The sequence below is a fragment of the Pipistrellus kuhlii genome, unplaced genomic scaffold (assembly GCF_014108245.1).
Source record: "Pipistrellus kuhlii isolate mPipKuh1 unplaced genomic scaffold, mPipKuh1.p scaffold_m20_p_2, whole genome shotgun sequence".
NCBI lineage: Eukaryota > Metazoa > Chordata > Mammalia > Chiroptera > Vespertilionidae > Pipistrellus > Pipistrellus kuhlii.
Window position 1 is genome coordinate 120,691,178 of NW_023425515.1, and position 27,775 is coordinate 120,718,952.

The following is a 27,775-nucleotide window of genomic DNA, read 5'->3' on the forward strand; positions in this document are numbered from 1 at the left end:
GCTGCTGCATATTCGCCAACAGATGCTCGACACTCCCCTCCCGGAGACGCACCTGCCTCTAAAGCGCGTATAATGTGGCTGCTGGGCAAGGCAGACGTGTCGGGAGAGACAAATACCCCAGGATGCCCGGGGGGTTGGAGCGAATAAGTTCTTAGCTGCTTCCAGTGACTACAGACCTACGACTAAGGGCTAATTAATGGGAACTGAAGTGAAGAAGTGACAGCTAGAAGGCAGGGTGTGAAGCTCACGTCACGTGGCAGAGAGAACTCGGGAGAAACCTGTGAAGGGCAGGAAGTTAATGCCTGCACCTTGTTTGCTTTGCAAACTAACACATTTCTGTTGGAAGAGTGTCTATACTCTGGAGTCATTTTCTAAGGTGCTGACCTACTACTGATGGTGGTGATGACTCCACTACCGCTAACAAAATAGCTCCTCACTCCTTTGAATCTGATTACTCAGCTGCCATCACTCAGAGGGACAGTCTTTACTCCAACTGAGCAAACCTGTTTGTGGTCCAACTTGTTTACCCTCCTGCGAGAAATGCCCTTTTGTTCCCCACATCACACAATCATGGGTCTTTCTTATGGCAAAACAGGGTTTAATTAAACCCCTTTATCCCATCTAAATTAACCCCGTCTAGTTGTGGTATCCACACAACAACAGACCTAGTGCTTACCTAGCACCAACATCTATTTCTCCATGTTAGTTAATCCTACTCATGCCTAAAGTGTACTTCTCCTTTCTGGGCCTCAGTTTCTTCATCTGAAGAAGGTGGATGATAATCATCCCTATCTCATAGAGCTGTTGTGAAAACTGAACATTATTTTTAATGTATTTGTATGAATGTAGACACACACCATTACTGCATGTAAAGCGCTTATTAGCATATTCCTGGTACACAGTAAGCACTCAGAAAATGTCTATTGCTTTCATGAGCATCACTAATATTGCTATTACTGAGTTCCTGGTGCTTCCATCTACACTGGTCTCCCCCACTTGGTAACTAGATTCTAAAGAGAAGGAGCTAATCTTACACAGAAACTGGAGCAGTGACAGAACTTGGTGTTAACTGAGCAACTAAGTAGCAAACTGGCAAGGATTCTGGTATTTCAGTGTCAACCTACCCTGCTGACTATGAAAGCGCATTTACATGTGTGAGTTCTGGCAAAAACAAATACAAAGTATCTGATTCTTCAGTTAGGACAATGCCAAGATACATCAATGCATCTGTTTCTGCAGACAGGTGGACCTCAATAGGGCTCAGAAAATAAAACCTACAGGAGCCCAGGAGCATCTCCCCAGGCATAGGTGGGGAGGTGGAGGCAGGGAGGCATCAAAGCCAGCACGGCACTGGGCAAATACAAAGCTAGGCCTTTGTGTAGAGTAGGGGTGTCGAACTCAATCAGAGAAGGGGCCAAAATCTAAAATCCAGCCTAAATCTCGGGCCGAATGGTTTACTGAACAGTCATATACTGTCATTGTGATGGAAACGCAGCGGAGTGCAGTAATGACAGCGCGGTGCGGGCCACATTGCAAGGCCTGGCGGGACGGATTTGGCCCGCGGGCCTTGTGTTTGACACATGTGGTGTAGAGGAAGGTCAGGAGCACAGGCTGTGCAAGGGGACCACAGGTCCTTGAAAGGTGTTTTCCAGGTGCAAGTAAGTTACCCCAGAGCTCTCCCCTAACCTCAGGCAGCGCTCAGTTCTCAAATAAAAGTCACCTGCCGATGGAAAGAGAAGCACAACTGAATTCATACTGGGGATATTTCCAACTTGCTTTCTAGACCAGCAGTCGCCAACCGGTGGGTCCGTGAAGCCCCAAAGGTCTAGAATCCAGACCACTGTCCACATAGCTGCCTCCCTTCCACTTGTTCAACTTCTATTCTTACCGTTTTCATTTCCCATGAAAGTCTGATATCTGTCAATCCTCAGATACAGAGTGTCCCAGGCGAAGGGAACCTCCCAGGGTTACCCAGTCTCCTGCCCTCCGCTTATACAGGAGAAAACTACTCCAGAAAGATTAGTAACTTTCCAAAGGTCACAAATTAGGGACCGACCAGGAACTGAAACCCAAATTGTGGGACCACTCAACTCCACATCATCCTATCAGCTGGATTCAGCCCTTCGCTGTGGCTGCTAAGTCACCAATGTGAGCTCCGTTGCCAAGCAGGCCCCTGGACAGGCTTCCCCGCTTCAGGCGGACAAAATTCACAGGGCCATTTTCTCCTCTGAGGCCACCGCACACTGCACCACACGGACAGCCCCGGACATCACACCTCCCTCAAGTTTTTGACTAGTAAGTCAAATGGCTAATAAATATGACAAATAGTTTATTCCTTTAAAAAAAAATGGGTTATATTTTCTTGGGGTCTTTTCCTTTCAGGCTAGAAAAGTACTATTTCAACAAGAAATGTCACAGCTTGAATACCATACCAGGTGCATTTAAAAAAAAAAAAATAGTCTAAGCTAAGTTAGCTTTTACACCTAACAACAGGCTGGGCATCAAAAAGAAAAAAACTCCTGGAAAAGGAAGAAAGAAACTAATTTAGCATACTAAGAACAGCTACTTCTCAAATCAAAGTTACCTATAACACATGACTTCTTGGCAGAAAAAATAACCAAGGCAAGCTAGGAAGAAATGTTTCAGACAACAGCCATTAAATTCACGTTATCTTTAGGCGGCATGAGGACAAGATAAGAAGCTATATAGTTCCATTTTCCTCAACTCCTAAGAAACTGACATTCAGTCCACTATTCCCGGCAAATGGCAGTTGGGGGAAGGGGGTTGGTTCCCAGGAATATGTGAATCATAATTGTTAGTCATCGTTTTGGGAAATTTAGGATGTAATAACCACCAGTTAAACATATCACTATTTGGCAAATGTCCAAGATATAAACTTCCTTAGAAACAACTGGGGAAGATACGAAAGGCACTGCACAGCCCCTTAATTTTTCTGTTCTGTGGGCTGGCAGATTTGGGGGAATTTCACATATTAGTCTGAAGGAGAAATAACCATATTCCATTTACACATGCATAGGTTTTTCCTAACAAGGGGTGAATCCAGTCTAGTGAGTATGGGGGCAGCTCTGCAAAAGTTCACAAAATTATCAACATGGATACCAGGCCTTAGAAGGGGCCTGTACGGGTCAGAGGCTTGGAAGCTGACATGTCACCAGCTTGGAAACCAGGGTGCCTGGTCTATGACATTCACATGTAGGCATGCACCTCGAGGGCAGAGACTCCCTTTTTTTTTTTAAAGGAATAAACTATTTGTCATGATATTTATTAGTCATTTGACTTACTAGTCAAAAACTTGAGGGAGGTGCATATTTCCTTACAGCCCTCCTTAATGCCAAACATATCCTACATAATAAAAGCATAATATGCAAATCGACCAAACAGCTGAACAGGACGACCATGCTATGACACCCACTGGTGCCAGGCCAGCCAAGGTGGGTGCGATGCGATTGGTCAGAGCCTGGACATCGCCTCATGATCACCCTGCAGAGGGAGGCCCAGGCCACCAATCAGCGGGCTGCAGCAGGTGGGGGAGCCTTCCTCTGCAAGGGAAGCCAGTGCCAGCAGCAGCGAGAAGGAAGGCCTACCCTTGCGTGAATTTCATGCATCGGGCCTCTCGTATATCATAAATATGGTGGTACACTGTTTTGCTGAGTTCAAATGTTTTCCACGATCTATTTAGAGGGGCTATTCCAGTATGTGTCTTGACTACCTCGTCAGGAAAACCTGTTGTTCACAGTAATTTATTAGACAGCGATGCCCAGCCTGTGAAAACCATCTCAGTTTCCTAAGAGAGTACCTCAGATCAGTGTCAAGGTGCTATTACACTCGGTGGTTATAATGAAAGGGGATGAGGTGGAGATGGGCTGAATGGCCTAGCACCATGCCCCTGAAGTCAATGAGCTATTTGGGTTCAGCTGAAGCTGGAGAAAGGGCCACTTACAACAATGTTCTGCTTGGTCTGCCAGAAATCCAAGGCGGGAAGAGCACCCCAGTACATCTTCTTTACATAAGCCCTCTAAGCACCTCAACTTTAAATCAGTCCATGCAGCCTTTGCCGGAAGAAAAGGGTGTACTGCGAGAGAAGATCTGAGAATCACAAGTTTCTGGGATTTGAGCCAACTCTCGGCCTTAGCACAGCAGAAAGTCATTACTGTCCCATTAACTTTCAGGAGGAGATGAGACCCTCCTGGGCCTGCTTTCTTAGGCTCCTGATCTCTGGGGTGTTCATGAAGTGCAACCTGAACCAGCCTGGCAACTGCTAGGATATAAATCTGAAAAGAACACATTCACTCCCATGCACCAACTCACTATTTCAACTGTGGCTCTGGAAGATGTAAACAGGAGAATTAGGCTAGCCTCGAGGACAATTCCACGCTGCAGTTAAAGTTACAATGCCTCTGCTTCCATGCAGAAGGGCATACTTCTGCTGTGCGTGGCATCCCTGCACATGGAGGGCTGTGATTCACCAACAGCCATCACGTTTCCGCCCGCTGCAGGACACAGGCAGAGAGACCGAATGAGTGAGTTAAAAGATCAATGGGAAGAGGAGTCAAACAGAAGCGAGTCAAGAGATGGTCCCTAAAAATTTCTGAGGCATCACAGAAATGCAAGCCTGCTCACAGAAATGCTGCCAAGGACTCAGGCCAAATAGGGGCTAGAACCAAAGAGAAGGCCCACTGGCTCCAAGGAGGACGGGCAAACTACCCGGCAGGAGTCTGGTTTTGTTTCCCAACCGTTACTTTCTTCACTTACTCTGAGGAAAATTTTCTGTGTCTTCTGTTTACCCATATTCTTATAGAACCTAGTTTCTTAATTCGAATGCATATTATATCTTATTGATAATATTGATAGAATAAAATACTGAAAATAAATATTTTACACACACACACACACGTACACACACTCAAAACACATATACTTGAAACACTGTGTTAAAAATACGTGCCAAACACAAAAAGACTAATATTGTATGATTCTAGGTATGTGTGCCACCCAAACAAGGCAAACTCACTGAGGTAGAAAGTAGAGCTGGGGAGAGGGAGGAATGAGGTACTGGTGTTTAATGGGTACAGAGTTTCTGTTTGGGAAAATGATAAAGCTCTGGAAATGAATAGTGGAAATGGTTAAACAATACTGTGAATGTATGCAATGAGTTATACACTTAACAATGGTTAAATTAGTAATTTTTACATTATATATTTACCACAATTTTAGACAGACAGATATTTGTATACACTGAAAAATCATGTTAAGGACATTTTCAAAGTGGGGTGCTGGATTGGTGGCTGGGTCCCCAAGACAGACTGTTGGCTCACCGACTCTCCCAGGTGGATGAGGGCAGTGCCAATAAAGGAAGGGGTGAGACCAATGTGGATGCTCTCCAGGAAAACAGAGCGCACCACGGCCATTCCTGCACAGTGGGTACCACGGCAGGGGAGCTAAGCCTTTGGAAACTGGAAACAGCGCAGGTGCCAGGTGTTTAAGAGTCCTAATTTAAACCTCTGATATTTTGGAGAATCTTACTGCGGATCAATGCCATAGAGCAGATTAACTCCAAAATTTGTCAAGTTAATAAATACAGATTTCGGTTGAATTTACATAACATGTGCTTTTAGTTTCACTGGGGACAACCTCTGAGAGTTGGAATTAAACTTCCCCTTTCACTAAATGTCTTTCCCAGTTGCACTCAGCACTTGTAAGCAGAAGCTACTCTGCCTGTTGCTGAGTGTTTTCAGTATAATAAATTGGTTTCAAAGTACCTACCTTACACATCTAGGGTTCTCGAAATGTACTCACTCCCAAACTCCATCTCACTGTCAAGAGCAATTTCACTCTGCGTGCCCACCTACCGCAGGATGCTGGGCTCCTACAAGTGGCTAACTAGGGGGGCCACCTGCCAGCAGTTCACTTAGGAGGAGTCTGGTCATGAGGACCAGCTGAAAATAATTTCTTTCCATCATCCTCTACAAAGTAGATAAGTTCCTTGTGGAGCTTTAGTTTATCTGAAAGCAACAGAGAGCTAGCAAAGTAGCCTTAAACCTGTGAAAAAGCATCACCGTCTTAGAGAGTGGAAATCAGGAGCGGTCTGATCGTTTGATAGCATGTACGGGGTGATGGCTGAGTACAGGCTAGGAGTCGGGAGACCAGGGTTTGAAGCCTAGCTTTACTCCCACACACTGTGCAGTCTTCTTCAGCACCAATAACCGTGTGCACTGTAATAACATGGAATATGAATGTAAAAGCCATACTCAAGATTTTTTGTGAGGATCAGGTGAGATGAAACAGTACAGGCACAAAGGAATTAGTGTGACTATTATTCCATGCATTAATTAGTTTCTTCTTTAAGAAGAAAAATGTACACGAAGTATCTTCCAAGTTGTGTTGAAGGGAGCTTTTATAATAGACGCTCCCTATATTTACGGAGTTTTGGCCATGCCGAAGGTGCAGGGCTGCTCCTCCTGGGGAACACAGCGAGTAAAAGACATCTTTAATTGAGAGAACTCGGAGTCTAACAAAGCAGGTAAGGAAAGCACTGCCCACCCTGATCGTAATGTCTCCCATTCTAAAACCTTCCATGGTCAGCCATCACCTACAAGAAACTTCAAGCCATTAGCATGGGGTTAATTCAATTGTTTTCATCTGTAAAAATGGGGCTATAACTGTTATGGGGAGTTGTGATCTGAGCTCAATGATGTAAAGCACATGTGTCAAACACAAGGCCCGCGGGCCAAATCCGTCCCGCCAGGCCTTGCAATGTGGCCCACACCGAGCTGTCATCACTGCACTCCGCTGCGTTTCCATCACAATGACAGTTTATGACTGTTCAGTAAACCATTCGGCCCGCGATTTAGGCTGGATTTTATATTTTGGCCCCTTCTCTGATTGAGTTCGACACCCCTTTACATTGTAAAGCAACAATCACAGAATCTGGTGTAAGGCAGCTACTCAATTAACAGTTCATAGTAATAATTTTTTAAATTGATTTTAGAGAGAGAAGGGAATGGAGGAAGAGACGGAGGGAGAAAGAGGGGGAACAACAAATCCATTTATTTTTGCATTCACTGGTTGATTCTTGTATGTGCCCTGACTGAAGATCAAATCCCCAACAACCTTGCCTTATAGGGACTATGCTCTAACCCAGGCGTCCTCAAACTTTTTAAAGTGGGGGCCAGATCACGGTCCCTCAGAGAGCTGGAGGGCCGGACTATATGAACTACTAATTCCTACTGTAACACCTCGGCTGCGCTCACTGCCCAAAAAACCTGGCGGGCCGGATCAGACTCCTCTGCGGGCTGCATGTGGCCCGCGGGCCGTAGTTTGAAGACGCCTGAACCCAAGCATGTCAAATTTGTGGCCCACAACGAATATTTTTGTGGCCAAGCCAATATAATGATATGTAAGAAATGTTTTTATAAAAATTTCTTAATTTTTACAATATTCTGTTATACATAATTATTAATAAAGAACTACAATGTTCACTAATGACAATTACTATAATCGTGTTGCATTCATTTCCCTTATATGCCTTATGTACAAGCACACCATTTTTCTCCACTAATACTAGCAGCAAATATTTTTAGCAGCTGATTGCCATGTCATTAGTCTTGGACTGACTTACCTGGTGTGCGCAACAGGAAATATTTCACTTTTGAAGAACAGGAAAAATAGGTTTATTTGTGTTATGCTTATTAATTTGTGCAGTTATTCAGTGTCTGGTAAGTTAATGTTCAAGAAAAAATATTAATTTTTATTAAAATGTTCTATTATTTTATGTTAACAATTACTCGTTTATTTCAGCCCTTTGTATTCAGCATGTCTCTATCGAAATAAACCTACTTTTATATGAAAATTGAAGCTTTTGTGTTTTTTTTTGCAGCCCACATAAACTGAAACCTTATTTATTGGCCCATGTTAGTCTTTGAGTTTAACATGCTTGCTCTAACCCAGTGTTTTTCAACCTTTTTTGGGCAAAGGCACACTTGTTTCATGAAAAAAATCACGAGGCACACCACCATTAGAAAATGTTAAAAAATTTAACTCTGTGCCTATATTGACTATATATAAAGTAATTCTCTTGAATAGGAATCAAATAAACACAAAGAAAGTATTTTATAATTACTTTATTATGAAATATTAAGTAAACAAAATAGTGAAAAATTATAAAATTCTTGTCTTGTCTGCACCTACGGCACACCAGGCAACATCTCATCACACCAGGAACAGCGGTTGAAAAACGCTGCTCTAACCAACTGAGCTATCTGGCCAGGGCCATATTAATTATTATCATAAAATTAGCAAATTGACCTGCCTTTTCTCCCCATCCCCATTACTCCACCTCACAAAATTTCCACTTGTCCCAAACCGGTCCCCAGCATCCCAAATCACAAACTGCCCTCTCCCTTCTCCTCACCTTTGTTTACTCACCCTCTCGGCTGGGACACCTTGCTCCCACCTCTGGCCCTTGCGATACTAACCACAGTTAAAGTGTGGCTCAAATACCTCCTCTACGTGCTCACCACGCTCTAACTAGACCAAACAGCTCACTCCTGTGCATTCCCACCTTCCCTAGTTGTACTCAGTCACGTTTCACCTTCCCTGAGTAAAAAACCATAAACTCAATTTAAAGGAAGCCACTAAGAATAAAGTCAAGGCTGGAAAATTGTATTATGAACTAAGTAACTGTCTAAGTGAATACTCTGCAAGTGACATGATAATAACAGCTGACATTTTTTTAAAAAGCTTTGCATGCATTAACTCTTTTAATTTTGATAACTCTGATAGAGAGGCTATTTTACTTTTCCCATTTCATGGATGGATGAACTGAGACCCAGAGTGCTTAGGTAACTTGCTCAACATTGCATAACTACTAAATGTCAGATACAATTAAGTGGCAGATTTGTATTCAAACCCAGGAAGTTTGCCTCAAGAACCTATGCTCTTAAGCACAGCATTATATTGTTTCCCCAAAGCATTACATAGCATTTTATTGTGTACTACTAGAAAAATCAACCATGACTGTAAACAATTTTCTAAGGGCTAGATTTTGAAATTGAAGTCACCAAGGTATTCTATCGATATTCTGGATGTATATCCTTAAAGAGTCACGAAGAGTTGTCTTCTCCTTTGCAGCCTTCCTAATTGAGATTCCTATGCTTACTTCAGCTTATGCTCACCCATGCTAGACAACCTTAGCTGGGCTACAGCTGCAATCTCACTCCACGGACCCACACAGCTGGTCTGCAGAGGGCAGCTGAAGATCAGCACCTGCTGCATCGAGAAGGGCCTGACGCTGCAATGAAAACTGCTATAGACTATCACCTTCTTGGGTTTTTGTCACTAGATATTTAGGTTGCTTTCGCATACTGGCTCTCACAAAAGAGCAATTCGACAGCCAGTACCTCTTGGTAAATGAACAGCAGTAAGCAGAAAAGTTTGCAGCCCCATAGATGGTGCAGCAGAGAAAAACTAAAGATGAACTGTTGAGTCTGCACTCATTCACCTGAGCCATGGTAGATTTCTTGTTGGATCTTCTAACTAGTCAAAGAGTCAGGCTTTCAAATGCATGCAATGCTCAAGACAGAAAAAAAATAAGAAATTCAGCAAAGGTTCTTCACTGTGCAAAACAAAGATCAACAGTATGAAATGCTGAAAAGTGATGTGGTCTATAATGTTCCCAAGACAATATTAATCAGTACATGTAAACTTGTTAACCTAACACTGGTTCAACTTTTGTCATGATTTTATAGGCAAGAAAACTGAAAATTGGGTAAAAATATCATGCAAAAAAAATTGGCAAATCTCAAGTTGAAATTCTCTTTAAACTTACTAATTCTAACTAAAATATTAATGGGAAAATATAGTACGGTATATATATATATATATATATATATATATATATATAGTATTAAATTATATTTACTTAATGTCAAAAGATTATCTAAAAAGATGTATAGCATGTCTCACATATTAATCACCATAAAATCCCATCCTGAATTCCTAGCAAATGACGATTTTCTTTAGTGGCTTCTTATCATGTGATATTACAATATAAAGCATCCTACTCCTCCCTTTCAAAAAAATCTTTTGATGATGCCAACTTAATTTTGGAGATGACTTTTCATTTTATTTAAGCCAAGATTTTTTTTCTCCTTTGCTATTTTAACTAAATAGAATTCTTAGAAATGAAAAAAAAAAAAAAAAAAAAAGTAACAAGCACTGGTATATTCCTAGAGTAGAATAGCCTTTCAGAATTGAAAAAGTCACATCAATCCTTTAATGTTATCCAGTCTTGGCTTTTTAAATTTGCTTAAGAAAAAAAAATTTCACACATTCATGTCATGTTGTCAGCTCTGGATGTGTCAGCTCTTTGGATTTCTGATTTGGCTGATAGGGTTTTTCATGACACAAAACAGTTTAAAAAGTAATTTCTAGTAACTTCACAAATGTGCCTAAGAAGCTGAAGACAGAATTTACAAATACTAAAGAATCACTTTTGAAGTTTAGTTGAAATGGCCTGATGTTGAATACAACTACTTTTGTAAAAATTGCTTATTCAAAAATAGCTAGTTTTTGTAATTTTTACAACACAGTAATTAGCACTGAGTTTATCTAAAAAAAAATTTTTTAATCTTACCTGAAGAATTACTTGTATATTTCTGAATTCGTTTTCTTTTTTTTTTCATCCATAAATATTTATTAAGCTTTATTATGTGCAGAAATTGGCTTAATACTAGCAATACAATGTTTAAAATAAAGCAATCACTATCTGCATGAACCAGCCACAGAAATATCTACATAAACAAAAAAATATCAATGCATAGCGCTAACACAGAGTGAAAGGACATTTCCATTAGACCTTAATGAATGAGGAAGTCACCTTGTAGAGAGAGAGAATTTCAGGTAGAAGAATCAACATGGAGAAAGGCATGGTTATTAAAATCTACACTAATAAAAGAGAAAGATGCAAATTTACCATACCTTCGAGACACCCACCAGCCAATTAGGAATGAGTATGCAAATTAACCCAACAAAGATGGCTGGTTAATTTCTATACACAGGTGCTGAGTGGCTGGGGGCAGGGCAGGATGCTTTTGACTTAGGCATTCTGCACTGCCCTAGCCATTCTGGGCCTCTGGGCAGTGTAGGAAGGCGGAAAAGAGCAAAGGCAGTGCCTGCAGCCAGGGGAAGGAAGATCCATTCTTGCATGAATCTTCATGCATTGGCCTTCTAGTATGTAGTATATTTAGAAAGGAAAAATGTATTGTGTGGAGAAATAGGAAGGATGGGCAATGAGATTTAAATGGTAAATTGATAATTCCTCAGGGGCTTGAATGTCATGCAATGAAGATCACATTTTACCATCTAGGAAAGGGAAATTAACAAAATCCTTTCAATTTTTCCTTTCACTTCATCATATTCATTCATTATTTATGGAAAATACCAAAGGAGTATCTGATAAAATAAAATAAAAAAGTACTAACCACTCTAATATTACGAACATTTTCATTTTTTGCTTTACTTCTAGTCTTTGTTGACAGACATACATTTTCTTTGTTTCTTTGTCCTCCATATATACAGGGTGTCACCAAAAATAAATGCATATGTACTTTAACAGCTGATAGTTGCTAAATGAAATGTATTTTAACATACACAACCTTTATTATCATATTCAAAGTAAATATACATTTTGGGGGGACCCCCTGCATATACAATTTTGAAGTATGAGTTTTATACTTAACACTGTACTAGAAACACTTTTCCATACTTCCACATGCTATCAAGGTTTTTCAGGAATGGCAATAATTCAACCACCCATTTCTTAGGAAAATAATTCTCAACGTAGGGGGATGAATAGAACACAGGAAGGACTTAAAGCAAGTGGTTTCTTTTGGAAGTGGCTACAGTAGTCCAGGCACGTGATGCTAATGGCCTGAAACAGAACAACGGCAAGGGTGCGGAAGAAGAGTGAGCAGAAGAAATATTTAACAGGTAAAACTACAGCATGTGGTCAAGGGATGAACTATTATACATAGGAAGAGGAGATGGTGTCCAGCACCAATGACTGGTTGATCATGTCTCTCTAAACAAGGAACCTAGAAAGGGACAGTGTAGGTTTGGCCTCAAGGTGGTGGCACCTATGTGACATCCAACTGAAGATATTTGGAGGGAGTTGGAAGCCAATGGTCTTAACTCTCAGGAGAGAAAGAGAGAGTCTGGATTGTCATCTGCAGAGCAGAGTTGACAATGATGTCATGGCATGATGGTGCCTTAGGGGAGAACGTGTTCGGGAACAAATACTAGCGAGTTTCTTTCAGTTTTCACTCCAACAGTGTGCCAACGTGGCAGTTTAATTCTAACTTATTTTGATGCACATCAAACACCTCCCTTCAAAGCTCTCAAACTGTCACCAAGGAAAGATATCTTCCAAGTAAACCAACATCTGTTTTGATGATGCCTATTATAAGACAATGCACTGCATTTCCTCAACCGGTGTGGTTTTACTCACAGTTATACCAAACCACAGGGCTCCTCTGAAGGGCTGATGCAATTAGCTCGCGATAGCATCGGCCGGAGGAGCGAGCTATAACACATTTCACAGAAGGCGTATGCTGGGTATGCTTTATGGAACGCAGGCTCAGGTACGTGATGGGTATCTGACTCCCCAGAGCTGGAAAGCATTGAAGAGCTTTCTAACGATGACCTTCGGGGAAGACATGGGCCTGGCTCTTTAATTCCTTGTATCTGCCTTGAGAAAGCAGCACCCAGGATTCAAGTGACCGTTTGAAAATCCTGCAATGCTCCAGGCGGTCTCATGGTCAGCAGGACAAGTGACATAGTAGTTTCTAACCAGACAGATGCTCTTTTAGAACCAATTTTTCTCTCTGCCAAATGCGGATGGCTACTGCTAAGGAAATAGTCATCCATGCACGGCTAAAGGCCACCAAACAGCAATTCCAGCCAGCATCTGGTATTCTGCTAAAATCATGGGCTTTATAATTTCTTAAATTTTGTCCCTCGTTACTCCTCTACCTGAAAGCCTTCAACAAAGGCTCAAAAACACATCAATAACTGTGCATCTCCCTTCCAGCGCCGACAGACTGTGCACCAGCCTCCTCCATCACAAAAGCGGCCCTCTCCCCACTGCCCACTGGAGGAATCTGTGCAGAGGAAAAGCTAGCCAGGTCTCCATAAAGCACAGGTTAAAAAGCCTCTTTTGCCCTTAACACTGCTTTGGGAACCTGCTGCTTTTCCTTCCCTTCGCTGAGAACATGAGAAAAAGACGGTTCCGGATCCACTTGATTACACCTTTCCGCTGCCTCCCATCGTCAAAACCCGATGCAGACCCAGAAGAGGATGCTTTCCAGTCACTGTGCATGAGGGCACCTTTTAACGCACCCATTCAGTGTCTGCACAACCTCTCTGAGGAAAACTGTGAAGAGGCAAGAGCCAAAGAAAAGTTGCAGGAAAAGGTTGAATGCACTGGGTTGTGGTTACCTAAACAGCTAATAAATTTCCAGATTACCCGACTTGTTCCTTAGGCTGGCTGGGCTTCTGAGTTCTTCTGTTTGGTTTTCCACTTGAACTAACTGTCCTATCTTCTACCAGGGCTGCAGCCACCAGCAAGGGCATTCAGGAGCAAGGACCCCCTGAAAATCTATGTAGCATCATCCAAGGCCAGGCTTGCCCTTGCTGGAGCCAAGAGGGAGGGAAAGAGGGGGGCCAGGAGACACCCCCACAGTCTGCGAACATCGATTCGAATCCTAAATCGGCCACGGCCACGGTGGGCGCTTCGATGTGTGTCCACAGCAGCTTAGCTTTCTCTCTTTCAGCAATGGAATTGTCTCTGGCCACCAACACTTACCACCTGCGAGTCCTAACAGCTGAAGGAAATCTCATTCAAAATAACCTGCCAAGGGCAGCAGTTGTGGCTTTGGGAGCCAAGGATAAGGCTCCTGGGTACCACAGCACCACCATCCTCAGACCTCTGCTACCCTGTCACTCCAGATGAGTTCCCTGGATCTGCTTTTCCTGCCGTATCGCTGTAGGCAGGGGGAAACACTATCCCTGAGGACAGCCAGGGTGAGTGATTGAAGAGAAAGGGACATAAAAGAGCCTTGGACCTGGGGAAAACACTACACATTTAGATAAACTGAGGTTTTTAGGGGTGCAGAGAATACGCTGACTCCACATCCTGAAAGGCCAGGCCTTTTAAAGGGTGAATGTAACCATCATGGTTTGATGATGCTCAGATCAACCAGCAGATATTTCCTGGGCAGCTCCGATGAGCTGCAACCTGGGCCCTGTGCTGCGGGTGAGAAGGCACAGAGCAGGGTGAGGAAGCAGACTCGGTCGTTAGGAAACCTCAGGGTGCGAGAGAGAGAGATCTGCGGTGAGTTTCTTGGGCTCAGCATCTCCAGCAATTCTGACTCATCCAGCCTGGCGCTGCTGAATCTGCAGCTTCAATCCATGCAGCCAGGTGACTCTGTCAGGAGGCCCGGGAGCCGGACTACTTGGGAGAGACATGGACTATGATCTGACTCCTGCCCTCAAGCAGCCTGCAACCAGGTGGCGTGAGGACAACCACCGAAAAGCAAGACAGAGCTGCACCCTCGTTTGTGATGCGAGCTCTACCTGCTACGGGAGTTCACAAGGAAGGGTGGGCAGTAAAGCCGTGAGCATTCAGGAAAGACTTTGTGAAGGAGCGTCAGGCTTAGGGGTCAGGCAGAACTTGGAGAGGAAGGGACAGCCCATGCAAACATCTTAACCCAGTGGTCTGCAAACTCATTAGTTAACAGAGCCAAATATTAACAGTACAACGATTAAAATTTCTTTTGAAAGCCAAATGTTTTAAATTTAAACTTCTCCTAACGCCACTTTTTCAAAATAGACTCGCCCAGGCCTTGGTATTTTGTAGAAGAGCCACACTCAAGGGGCCAAAGAGCCACATGTGGCTCGCGAGACGCAGTTTGCCGACCACAGTCTTAACCAAACCTCCTGCTTCAGCCTGCCACGGTGGCCACACCTGCGGCCTACATAAAGCTAGCCTGGGATAGAAGACACTGCTGAACAGGTAGAGAAGCTTCTGATGTTGACTGCAGGGAGGACAGTGTCAATAGAAGAATTATAAAACTGGCATTCCAGATAACACAGTTTGCAATTTTATTCTGTGGCCTTCATGTGGTATCCTGCACTTCATAATTTAACATTTGTAAGAGAAAAAAAATGCCATTATGAAACCCAAATAATGTACCACTCTGAGGCAGCCACCTGCTAACAAGTGACATCTGAGCCATCAATATAAAACAAAGGTTGGGGGTCTATGGGGTTCAAGGACTGGCAGGTAACCCATAACATGGCGAGAGCAAACACAGAAGGAAACAGATTCCAACCAAAAAGGACAATCATTCAACACGAGCCTATCACATGTTTTCAAATATGATATTCACTTAACACTGTGCTGCCAGGAATGAATTATTAACCACAGACAGTGCAAGGCCTGCTTGACCCAAGGGCTGACTCACAAGATCGGTGCCAGAGGCAGAGGGGTCCCCATGCCTGATCCTTTCCTCCACATGGTTGATCTTAGAGCCCCTCTGCAGAGATGACCCACTAGGGCAGTGGTCGGCAAACTGCGGCTCGAGAGCCACATGCGGCTCTTTGGTCTTTTGAGTGTGGCTCTTCCACAAAATACCACATATCCTAATTAAGCTAATAACAATGTACCTACCTATATAGTTTAATTTTTTAAAAATTTGGCTCTCAAAAGAAATTCCAATCGTACTGTTGATATTTGGCTCTATTGACTAATGAGTTTGCCAACCACTGAACTAGGGTCATCTGTAAATTCTGTTGAGCAAAAATCCAAATAGCAATTCCAGCCAGCATCTGGTATTTTACTAAAATCATGTGCTTTAGAAATTTCTTTAATTTTTCCCTCGTTACTGTAAATTCTGTGGATCAAAAATCAATCAAACACTATAATTATTCAGCCGAAACCGGTTTGGCTCAGTGGATAGAGCGTCGGCCTGTGGACTGAAAGGTCCCAAGTTCAATTCCAGTCGAGATACACCCCCAGTGGGGAGTGTAGTGTGTAAGAGGCAGATGATCGATGTTTCTCTCTCATCAATGTTTCTAACTCTCTATCCCTCTCTCTTCCTCTCTGTAAAAAAATCAATAAAATATATATTTTTAAAAACAATATAATTATTCAATTAACTTCACTAGGGTGGACTGTTGAATTTTAAATTTGCATAAGACTATGGTGATCCCGGGAGGCATATCCTCCTGTTATAAGGTGACTCACTCTAAAAAGATGAGTAAGTTGTCCGAGGTCACTAAAATAGGTGGGCAGAACTGGGCTTCCACCTAAAGACTCCGTTTCCAAAAAATAAAATGAGCTAGGCTGCCAAATCTTTCTTGGAAGTCCACATTATTTTGGTATGTGGTTTGAAATTGTTCAGAGTGTTTAAATTTCACTCCAGAATAAGACTGTCATTCAGGGTACTGTGTTTAGTTAAAAGGTGCTCAATAAACATTTGTTGAGCAGGATTTGGAAACTCCCAATGCTTCTCATCTTTGCCCATCCCAATACTTCATTACAGGGTCACAAACTTGCCATCAAACTGAATCTGAGGTCTCTTGTATGATGAATACCGTATGCCAGTGCTTCCCAATCTTTTCAGCCATGCCCCATCTAAGCATCTCTAAAATCCTGATGCCCCCTTTGTGACATATAATTCTTATTATTCAAAAAGTGAACTTCTATTCATGTGGAGGAAGCCTAAAAGGCCATTAACTTGGTGTTAACATTCTTCCAAAAACATGACATCCATGAAAGAGAAAAATAAAAGAACAAAAGGACAGCTGAAGTATTGAAGAAGAAATCACTAAGAAACTGTTTTAAAATATTAATATGAAGTGATATAAAAATACCAAATAAAGTTACAAAACATATAAGAGAACTGAAATGTATAAATATGTCACAATATATATTTATATACTGTAAATGATGCTCCTAGAACCATAGAAATGTAAAAAAATTCAGTTAATAACTCATTCTCAAATTGCCCCCCTTAAAAGTCAAATTGTGCCCCCCATCCCCATGGGCATGTGCCCCACATTGGGAACCACTGCCTATGCTCTCAGATAAAATGAAGTATCTGAAAATGTAGTTATTTTGTTTGGGGTGTGTGTGTGTTTAGTTGTTCACATTTTCTCTCTCTCTCTCTCTTTCTCTCCCTCTCTCTCTCTTTCTCTCTCTCTCTTTTTGATCTTTTTCTAATGACAAATGTATTCTACTCAGATCCTATTATTCTGCACATGGGAGAAACTAACACAACTAAGTCAATTTCATTGCTCTCCTTCAATAGAACAAAGCTTTCGCAAACATCCTGTGGCTTGGGCTGTAGAGAAATAGCCATGCACTTGAATAAGATGTCCTGGGACACCAAATAAATGGTGACTGATGAAATTTAAGACCAAGGCTTTCAGATGACTTACCCAAAACCACTTGTGTTTCAAGACCATTCGTGCATGCTGAAGTCCACACTTTCTCTCTTGCTCATGGTCCGGAGCAGCACTAATTTGGAGGTCTCAAAATAAACTCTCTCATTTTGCTCCAATATGCTGCAATAAGACAAAACAAAACACCAGCTCAGAATGAGAATGTCACTTGAAGCAGTCAGTAGCTATTCAGGGGGAAATCCCTAGCTTTTGTGAGATGTATATTTTATAACCTCAACCAAGCATATTAATTACCAGGATGAAGCTATCGGGCAACTGATCTATCAATACATCTGGTACCCTAAAATTCTGGTTGGGGGGAGAGCAGAAAAGAAGAAACAAAGCACTCTCTGGGTAGGTACTGAAAATTATAATATACACCAGTGGGAATGTGCCTGCAAAATTTCAAGTTTACTAATTGAAATAAATAAATAAAGGATTCCTTATGTTTAAATAATTAAAGATACTAAAATACAGTTTGTTAAGAATAGAGAGTGGAGAGAGTTTTGTTTCAAATTAAAATCCACCTGATTCTGCCCATTAAACTCAGACTGAGTGAAATACTATGAATATTTTTAAATAAAGGGCTAATGGGATTGAACAAAACAAAGAATAAGAGAGAAGAAATTTTCCATTGCAAACAAGAAATTAATGTTTTCATTCTGACTCTTGAAAAATCTTGATCAAGACCTTCTCCACCCAAGTTGGAAAGCAGCATGTACTTGACACACTGAATATGAAATGAACGGTTAAAATATGCATGCCTCTTTACCCCACTCAGAGCAGCTGGCAGAGCCTACGCCTTCGAACTGTGTGTGTGTGTGACAAGGTCGCTCTGAAAAGTTCTCTTCTGCCTGAGAGTTTCAAAAACGCTCACTTGTCACAGGGCGTTGTTCTAGCTCCAGATGCTTAGTCAAATCCACCCCACTGTTTGTTTTTTGACAAAGCCCGTTTGAGCTCTTGGAAGCTGTCCTCAAAAGATGTGTGCATCCTTTTTCAGCCTTCTATGAGCTCTTTCTCGGCTGTTCTGAAAGTCCGTTGGCTGTCCCCCAGTTCTCTAACTCCCTGATTGCTTCCTATTGTACGTCTACACTCTACGCATCTCCAAAGGTCCCTGGGCAATCACCAAGACCTCACCATCAAACAGCCTAGCGGTGAAGCTGGTATACTTTTATGCCTCTCCAGACTGCTGTATGCAAAATGAGTTCCTTGAAAGACTTGTGAAGCTACCGCTTTATAGAACACTCAACATGTTTGAAAGGGACTTCGGGGGGTTGTATATAACTGTGGTTAAGTGCATGGAGGCACTTAAAACTTTGGAGGAGGAGGAGAACGCGGCTCTTGGTTAATGTTTAAACAAGTGCGTGGAGAATAAGACCGTTATATTTTCAGTCTACTGGGAGGAGCGCCTGCCTGACAGGACAGTCTTTCTTTCTTGTCTCGGTTCTATCAATTCTCAGCGAAGGTGGGGTCCTAATGATTGGATTTGTTTCCTGAGCACTTTTTGTGAAATGTAATCAGCTCCCACTCAAAAGTGTAATAGGAACACATTGATAGGAATCAACATAAGCCAGGAAGTTCAAAGAATGACAAACTGTCTTTAGTTTACAGTTTTGGTAAAAACAGAATTTGGAGAGAAGAGGAGGATTTAAAGCAAGCCCACTGCCAGTTATTGTCTGATATCAATCTTGTTTTACTGAAAATAAACTGTTGCCTTTCTCTTATATGTTACCAGGTCTGTATCTTGGTATTCTAGAATAGAAAGTGTCTTTGCCATCTAGTTCAAAATTCTTCGGCAAATAAAGTTGCTGGCCCTCTTAGAGTCACACAGCAAGTTAATTTGTGCCTTGACTAGACTAGGGGTTTAACTGCTCATGCCCATTGATTCTTACTGGACATAAGGTTGTTGAACAGAATGGAATGTGGTGTTGGTTTGAAAAGTTTATCATAAGCACAACACCTTTTCATGGTATTGAAAACACACACTCTCTCTTTTTCTGTTTTGTTTTTGCCCTAAAGAAAGAAATTCATTTTGGGATTATATTCTTGTCACCAAGTAGAGCAAAATCTAACTTGGAGAAGCAGAACAGCTCCATTATTAGCTCAGGGCCCTCCACTGGCTGCCAAAGTCTGATGCCCAGAGGCTTATACTATTTGTAGAAGAGAAAGAAGAAAAAAAAAAGGACCATCTCAATGACAAGATTTTCCATTCTTATCCCTGTCAAGGTGAAGGAGTTGGAAGTGATTTATTTTGTGATTTATAGCTGACCCTCAATTACACATAGTCCCACAAGAACGAGACGATTTTTATCCAAAGAAAACCCACGGAAAATTCTGCACACCTCATTTTAAGCAGAGGTTCAATACACTTCCCTTCTTCAGCAAACTTTTCAGCAGTCTGCTAATCACCAACAAAACAAAATGCTTGCCTTTCCTCTCCTTTGCCCTCCCATTCTTGTTTGCCAGGTGACGTTATAAATAGAGATAAGACCAAAAGTCTAGAAAGGAGGAAAGAGATAAGACCAAAAGTCTAGAAAGGAGGAAAGAACAACGGGGCCTGGAGCATTCACAGATATGCCTGAGCATTGAGAGTCTCTGTATAAACAAGCTTTCACTGCAGAAAGTATTCCCCTCTCTAGTTCATACAGACAATGGCCCTTGTGCATTTTCCCCCAACTTCTTAACCTGCCACAGAGCTCCACAATTTTTCTGTTTTTGATTTCCCAAATATACCACAATCTATACTCAACTGTCAAAAAAGTTGGAATAAAGCTTGGACGGCATGGCTCAGTGGTTGAGCGTCAACCTATAAACCAGGAGGTCACAGTTCGATTTTGGGTCAGGGGACATGCCTGGGTTGTGGGCTGGATCCCCAGGGTGGGGCGTGCAGGCGGCATCCAATCAACGATTATCTCTCAACATTGTGCTTCTATCTCTCTCCCCCTCTCCCTTCCTCTCTGAAATCAATAAAAAAAATATATTTTTTTAAAAAATGGAAAAGTGGTCTCTTGCTGTGTGAAAAGTAAAAGCATGGTCCTTTCATTTCAGGCTGGTTAATCTGGCTAATTTAACTCTGAGAGATTCTCTGAGAGTGCAGTCTGCAAATGCTCCAATAGGTATTGCTAAAGGTTGAGTGTCCTTTGGCACACATCAAGAGTTCTCCCTAAAATTACTCAGTGGTTTTTTAAAAAACAAGATATTGAATAAGACGGCCACATAATTCAAAAAATTCAAAAATTTGTTTGAATTTTTGAAGTGATAAAGGAAAATTTTATAAGCATTTCTGTGATAATTTTCTGAACAGTTATAAGCAGAAGCAGCAGCAGAGTTGCAATGGAAAGTCACTAAGGGCTTAAACAATATTAACTTTTTAAGTAAGTTTTAATATAAGTTTTTAAGCAAGGCCAAAACATAAAAAAGCTCTTGAACTATACACAGTACAATGGCTATTGTCCCCTTAATTATTATCACAAATCAAGACTTTCCCATTCTTGGCCTGACAGACGCATGCAGCACAGAAAGCGAAAGAAATGATCTCCACGCTTCTACCTCGAGACAGATTTAGAATGGCATTGTTGTCAGAAAGGAACTTGCTGGTTGCTTTATCACCCTGTTTTGTGGAAGGGGAATGCCAGCACTTAGCCGGCAGGAGCATGTTCTTCATTCTGTGGGATACTTTTCCCTTAACTGTTAGCATTGCGCCCATAACCAATGGAAACCAAAGGACTGGAAAGAAAATATCATGAAAATACAACAAAATTCACTGCCATTTGTAAATCCTTCTGTTCCAAAATTGACCGTGTTTTATAGAGGCATGTGATGCATCATAAACGGTACTTTTTGCCATTTAAAAATACCAAACAGTAGTAATAGCTCCACCGCTAGGCTGCCAGGACTTAACCTGCAATTTGGGCAATCAGTGTGGGACGGGATCACTTTGTTTTATGACACAGGAGCAGATGCTACTAATTAACACACAGAAATATCCAAAACAGGGTTTTTAAAACATATGAGTTTGGAAACATAAGTGGAAACAGCTTTGAAGGCTATAAGCAAAATAGTATAATAGGATGAAATATGAGTGGTTTTCTTTTTTAAAAAGAGAATTGGGTTAGCTGGTAAACTTTTATGGGCCACCCTCTTAATAAAGGATTTGAAGAGAAGTACCTGCTAAATCTTGCTTTTTATTTTTGAAAAACAGAGAGAATAGCATATATCATATATTAGCCAGTGTGTTCTATTGGATGCTATAGTCCACTGTAAAACATTACATTATGCCAAAGATTTTTTTTTTTAAAAAAAAAGAGGATTAAAAAGGTTGAAATAAATTTGGGAAACACTTTTGAAGGCTGTTGATGTATTGGTATGTATTGCAAATCTCTAAGAGGGAAGAAAGTATGCATTTTGACCCATTTATATTTATAATAACTCATTTAGTATAAATAATAATTATTTAACTGCATGTTACATAAAATAGCATATCTTTATGGAAAAATGACAACATTCTTCAAAACAGAAAAGTTAGTGAGAAGGATGATACTAATTTACATTTCTGCTAATGTCTTTCATGTCTGTCTTAACAGAAAACAATAAAATTCTCAAATGTGTCTCTAAATTCAATTTGCTATGATATGCTATTTGAAATACAGGGGGAAAATGGGCCTTCATTTTGAGCTAATTGTGGAAATTATTTCATATTACACTGATACTTGACAAGTGGTAGTTTCTTAAAGGATAGGGCAATTTGGGATCTGAAACATTTCAATGGGCTCCTTGTAATCTTTTATATTAAAATTCATTGGTTCATCTTGCACTTAGGACAGACTTTTTACCATGCAGGATTTTGTCACACCAGGCATGGATCACCTGGAAAATAAGACCAGTTCACTGAGGTATGCAGGTCTTTCAAATGGACACATTTCATTCACATCATCACGCATCATTTTGCCTCTGAAAAACTCCACCATACCCTTGTAAGAGAATAGGAATAAATAGGTAAATAATGTTTGAGTACTGTTATAACAATGGTTTTCACCTTGCAGAGCACCTCTCACAGGTCCCAAACGTCTTCCAGGTTCTCAGAATGACAACTGCTGACTGACTAGACCGTCTAAGCTCTACAGACCCCTCCCACAGAACGGAACTGCCTTCCTGCCCTTGGCTTATGCAAGTCTAGCCAGGCCTAGCTCTCTGGTGGACCTTCGGGTCCAATTCAATAAGGGCTGTTTACCCACGCTGGCCATGGCCCTGACATGAACCATGAGGGGACAGTAGGACAGGGTTAGCTCTGAAGAACACATCTGTGTACTTGAATTCTACCAGGTAAGAATCTGTGAAAGGTGTAGGTTTTAGACTTCTTTAGTAAATACTTTCTTCCAACATAGGCATTAATAATCTAGTAAGGATTTGTTTTAAATGAAGACAATGAACTTTGTAAGCATCCTGACAGACATTCAAAAAGACCTGTTTCATGAAATCAGTTAATGAAGAAACTATGCAGTTATAAACCACTAATTTGTTAAGAAATAAAAGGAACTACTAAACAACATTTTGGGTGTTAATGTACACATGCAATGCAATCCTATCTAATAAAGAAGGAACATGCTAATTGACCCTCACGCTATTGCAAAGATAGCAGCACCCACAGCCAATAAGGAGGTAATATGCTAATTGACTTTCCCACCCTCAAAGATGGCAGTGACCACAGCCAATAAGGAAGGAATATACTATCAATAATTGACTGCCATGCCCTCAAAGATGGCGGCACCCACAGCCACAAGATGGTAGTGCCCAGTCCCCTCAGCCTCAGGCAGGGAGGCAGGTGTGCAGTATGGCCAAGCCAGCCTCCAGGCAGGCCTGGCCTTACCACATGCCTGCCTCTGGCGCCCCCTTGTCCTCTCAGCTCCCCAGCCACCCATGCCAGGCCCAAGGTGCAGGCAAGCCTCAGATGGCACCTGCCCAGCCACCCAGGGCCTTGTCCTCTCAGCTCCCCAGCCACCCATGCCAGGCCCAAGGTGCAGGCAAGCCTCAGATGGCACCTGCCCAGCCACCCAGGGCCACCTGAGGCTCAGGTAACCAGGGCCAGCCGAGGCTTGTGCTGCCAGCAGTTGCAGCAGCAGAAGTGTGATAGGGCATCGTCTTCCCCTGATCTCTGGGTTGTCTCCCACCCCTGAGGGCTCCCAGACTGTGAGAGGGGGCAGGTCAGGCTGAGGGACCTGCCCCACCCCCCCAATGAATGAATTTTCATGCACCAGCCCTCTAGTAATAATGATAACAACAATAATAGCTAATATTTAAATGTTAATCCTTCAAATTACATTATCTTCTTTAGCCTTACAATCATTCCCAGGTGGTGGATACTTTCATTATACTATTTTTAATAAATGAAGAAATGGAGGTTATGTAACTAAATAACATACTCAAGTGGCTAAGTAAATAACAGATTCAGAACTCCAACTTCAATATTCTGACATCGAAGATTCTCTCTTAACAACTCACTATGTTGCCTTATTTTCAGTTAATTATTTTGAACTTTTTTATCTAATTCTTCCCCTGATGTTCATAGCAGTGCCCCCTTATGCGCATTCCAAGATCCTTTGTGATGCCTAAAACCTCAGATAGTACCAAACCCTACATACACCATGTTTTTTCCTATACATACATAACTATGATAATTTATATCAGGCACAGTAAGAGATTAAAAATAACCAATAATTTAAAAAAGAACAATTATAACACTATACTGCAATAAAGGTTTTGGGACCCTGGCTGGTGTGGCTGAGTTGATTGGAGCATCTTCTTGAACACTGAAAGGTTGGAGGCTTGATCATTGATCAGGGCATATACGTACCCAAGTTGCAGGTTCTTTCCCTGGCTGGGGACAAGGAGAGTATTGGGAGGCAACTAATCAATGTTTCCCTCTCTCATAGATGTTTTTCTCTCTCTCCCTCTCCCTTTCACTCTCTCTATAATCAATGGGGGAAAAGTTATATGACTATGATCTCTTTCTCTCAAAATACCTTATTGTACTGTACTCACCCTTCTTGTGATGATGAGAGATGATTACATGCCCATCCTACTCCTGAATCTGTGTAATAGCCCTTACTTGCAGTACATGGCTTGGTGTCACTCAGGGAATCCCTTGCTGAAGTCTTCCACCCACAAATTTAATGCCTTTCCCATCTTAACTAAACACTAATCATACACAGTGCCTGTAAGTATTGCAGTTTGAGGTGCAACAGCAAAACTAGCAGGAATATCTTGTACCTTCTTCACAATGTCATGGATAGAGATCTTAGCCATCTTCACATTTTTATATTTCCTTAATAACTTGAGAACTTTCACCTGTTCGCATAAAGTAGGCTTCACTAATCTTGCACTTTGGGGCCATTCCTTGAACACAAGCCCTGGGTTACTTGGAGAGTGGTTCTGATAACCTAATTAGCTGAGTGACAAATTTGGGGGTAGAGGAGGGGGTGGGGGTTATATGTCATAGAGACACTTGACAAAGGGGTGATTCACATCCAGGGCAGAATGGGAAAAGACAAGGAGAGATTTCACCATCCTACTCCAGAATGGCATGCAATTTAAAATGTATAAGTTTATTATTTCTGAAATTTTCAATTTGATATTTTCTGACCACGGATGACCCCGAATAACTGAAACCACAGAAATCAAAACTGTGGATAAGGGGGAATGACTGCATTTCAGAGTAACGAGCTGCTTTTAGGAAGCAACTAATCAATGTTTCCCTCTCTCATAGATGTTTTTCTCTCTCTCCCTCTCCTTTTGGGGATTCTTTCCCCAAAGCAGCCAGAAAGAAAAAGTCTCTCTCAAAAGCTACATATGCTGGGTGCTGCGAAGTCCAATCTTTTGATTTTTAAAAGGTCACGAGACAGGAGCACTGGTAATCACGTTCTGTAAACAAAACCCACCATTCCCCCAGCCTGCATGAACTCTTTCTTTTCTCTGCAAACACATCAATGCAACACGGGCAATGGGAAGGCCTGTCACCTGCGAGGCACCGGAGGCAAGGAGGTCGTGTTAATTAGCCTTTCCAGGTGCTTTCTACACCAGGAGCTCCCTCAGGTCAGACCGTTCCTGCTGCACCTGTCCCCTGGCCCTCCTTTCTCCCACCTGGATGCCTTTCCTTCTGTGAACCCGGAACCATTCAACAAAAGTTGAATACATTTCTAGATCTGTCATAATCATTTCCCAACACCCGGCTCAAGACGTTTGTTGTTGCAGAACCACTCCAGCTCTCCCTGTCCCCAAAGGACCTCTGGGAGAGACTCCGTCAGTATGGGCTTACATTGCTCTCCGCAACTGTGGGTAATATTGCTTCATTTCTGTGCCTCATCTTTCACAACCGTTAGTAGATGGCGGGTAGTCTTAAGACCTGCAGAATCAATCTCTCACAGCACTTTCCATGGTGCTGGATACAAAAGAGCATGCTTGCTCCTAGTTTTCTCCCATGAGGCAGAGGCTAAAGGACACAGGCATGTATGTTTATGTTGATTGATTTTTACACATTTTTCCTTTCAGTCCTACATGAAACAAAATTAGCAGTGTAATTCAAGCAGAAATAGTAGATATTTTTTAAGAGAAGAGTAGTCTATACTGCAATCAACGGTGTTCACTTGGGAGGAAGCTGCATGCCATTGATGTGACATTGTCAGAGGAGAAAGAATGAGGTCCATCCTAATGTGAACTAATTTTAGAAGAACTGCTGACAAAAGAAGTAAAAATAAAAAGATGTGTGTGGGTACACCCAGAAATCCACTCATCACACTCAGCTGTGTTGAATGACATCCATCACCTGCAGGCCCAAGTCCCATTGGCGGGGTCTGTACATCTCCGTTTTCAACCTGAGTGCCACAGCTGGCTCAGAGCTTTTGAACGAACATGAAAAAGTCCGTGGACCACAGTCTACAGGAGAATCCCGCTCATTCCATTAGCATCGTAATTACTCTTTGAAAAATTATGCTACATACTTTGTGTAAGATGATACAATCTAATATCAAGTGATAATAACAACAGCCCTTCTATACTTCGTCAAACGCATGAGGCATTTCAGTCGCCTAGAAAACTCCCATTTCCCTCAGACAAACCAAATAAATTGGAGCGAACCCGTTTTTGTTTTTGTTTTACCATGTCAAATTTCTGCGCAGAGGTTAAGAAAGGAAAGCTGCTGTAATGGCTCACATCTAATCACTGTGACAGACTCTATCTTAAGTGCCAGATTCCCACTTGTAAGCCTCATCACTGGATTTGCAGAACCATGCAAATCGGGCCTTCCTCTGAAATGCAACAGCCTGATCTTAGCCTTTTTTGCATAGATCATTCTTGGTGGAAATTTTCAACACCACAAAAGTGGAGAAAAGGGTGTGTAGCACATTGACTTCTTAGTCATATTTCCTGATGTTGCCATTTTAGTATATTTAAAATATTTACTTATGGCAACATTGTAGTAATTATAGTTTATGAAGCACTGTTCTCTTTTTTCTGTCTTGGTAGACCCCTCAGTGCGCTGCACCACAAAAGAAAGCTCTCTGAATCACGGGCATGACTTAGGAAAAGGCTGGTGCTCTTGTTTGGTGGACACCAGTGTCCCATTGCTCTTAACGTCTGAAGTGAGCAATCCTAGGCTGGCAACATTCTCAAAACAGCCTTTCATATGACACAATAGGGCAACGCTAGACTAACACTTCCCTTATGCCTCCATCTGCTTTCACATCTGTGCTGCCCACACCCACCTGTTCTCAGTTCTGAGCACCTGACTCCCCAGACCACCCAACTGAAGCTGAAGGTGCCACGAGCTAAGAACCGCCCGCCCCCCAACTGAGGGAGGGTGACATAATGGATCAAGAAAACCAGTGGAGCAATGTTGGGTGATGAGACTCTGGAGTCCAATTGCTCTTCTGTGTTCCCTAAGCCTGCTCTTGGTACCCTGACATCACAGAGTTGCCCAAACTGGAAACGCCAAAATCAATATCTCTTCATTCCCCTTCACTCCATAAGACAGCTGGTTGCAAACCCTATCAATTCTACCTCCTGTTTGTTCTTCTTGAATTCTAACCTGTGCACCCTCCAGCATTACTCTCTACTCTCACCCACTCCTCCTGCCTCCCCACCTAGATTGCCGACTGCTCTCCTGGTCCTCTAATCAACTCACCAGACCCACGGACCTGATGACTACTCTGAAAACCATTCACAACTCCCGCACACTCTTCCAACGATCACTGAAGAGGAA

General features: G+C 42.0%; 1 protein-coding gene across 8 annotated transcripts in view; it reads right to left on the reverse strand.

Moving 5' to 3' along the window:
* The window catches only part of ATXN1 (ataxin 1), a 419,543-nt gene that overhangs the window by 300,376 nt on the left and 91,392 nt on the right, over window positions 1–27,775 (reverse strand). For 7 of the 8 annotated variants that reach the window (XM_036448065.2, XM_036448059.2, XM_036448068.2 and 4 more), the window contains one exon: window positions 17,521–17,646. The exons of the other annotated variant lie outside the window; for it this stretch is intronic. The gene's annotated coding sequence lies outside the window, so the exon portion shown is untranslated. The remainder of the gene's footprint in view (window positions 1–17,520; window positions 17,647–27,775) is intronic. 8 annotated transcript variants of the gene reach the window in all.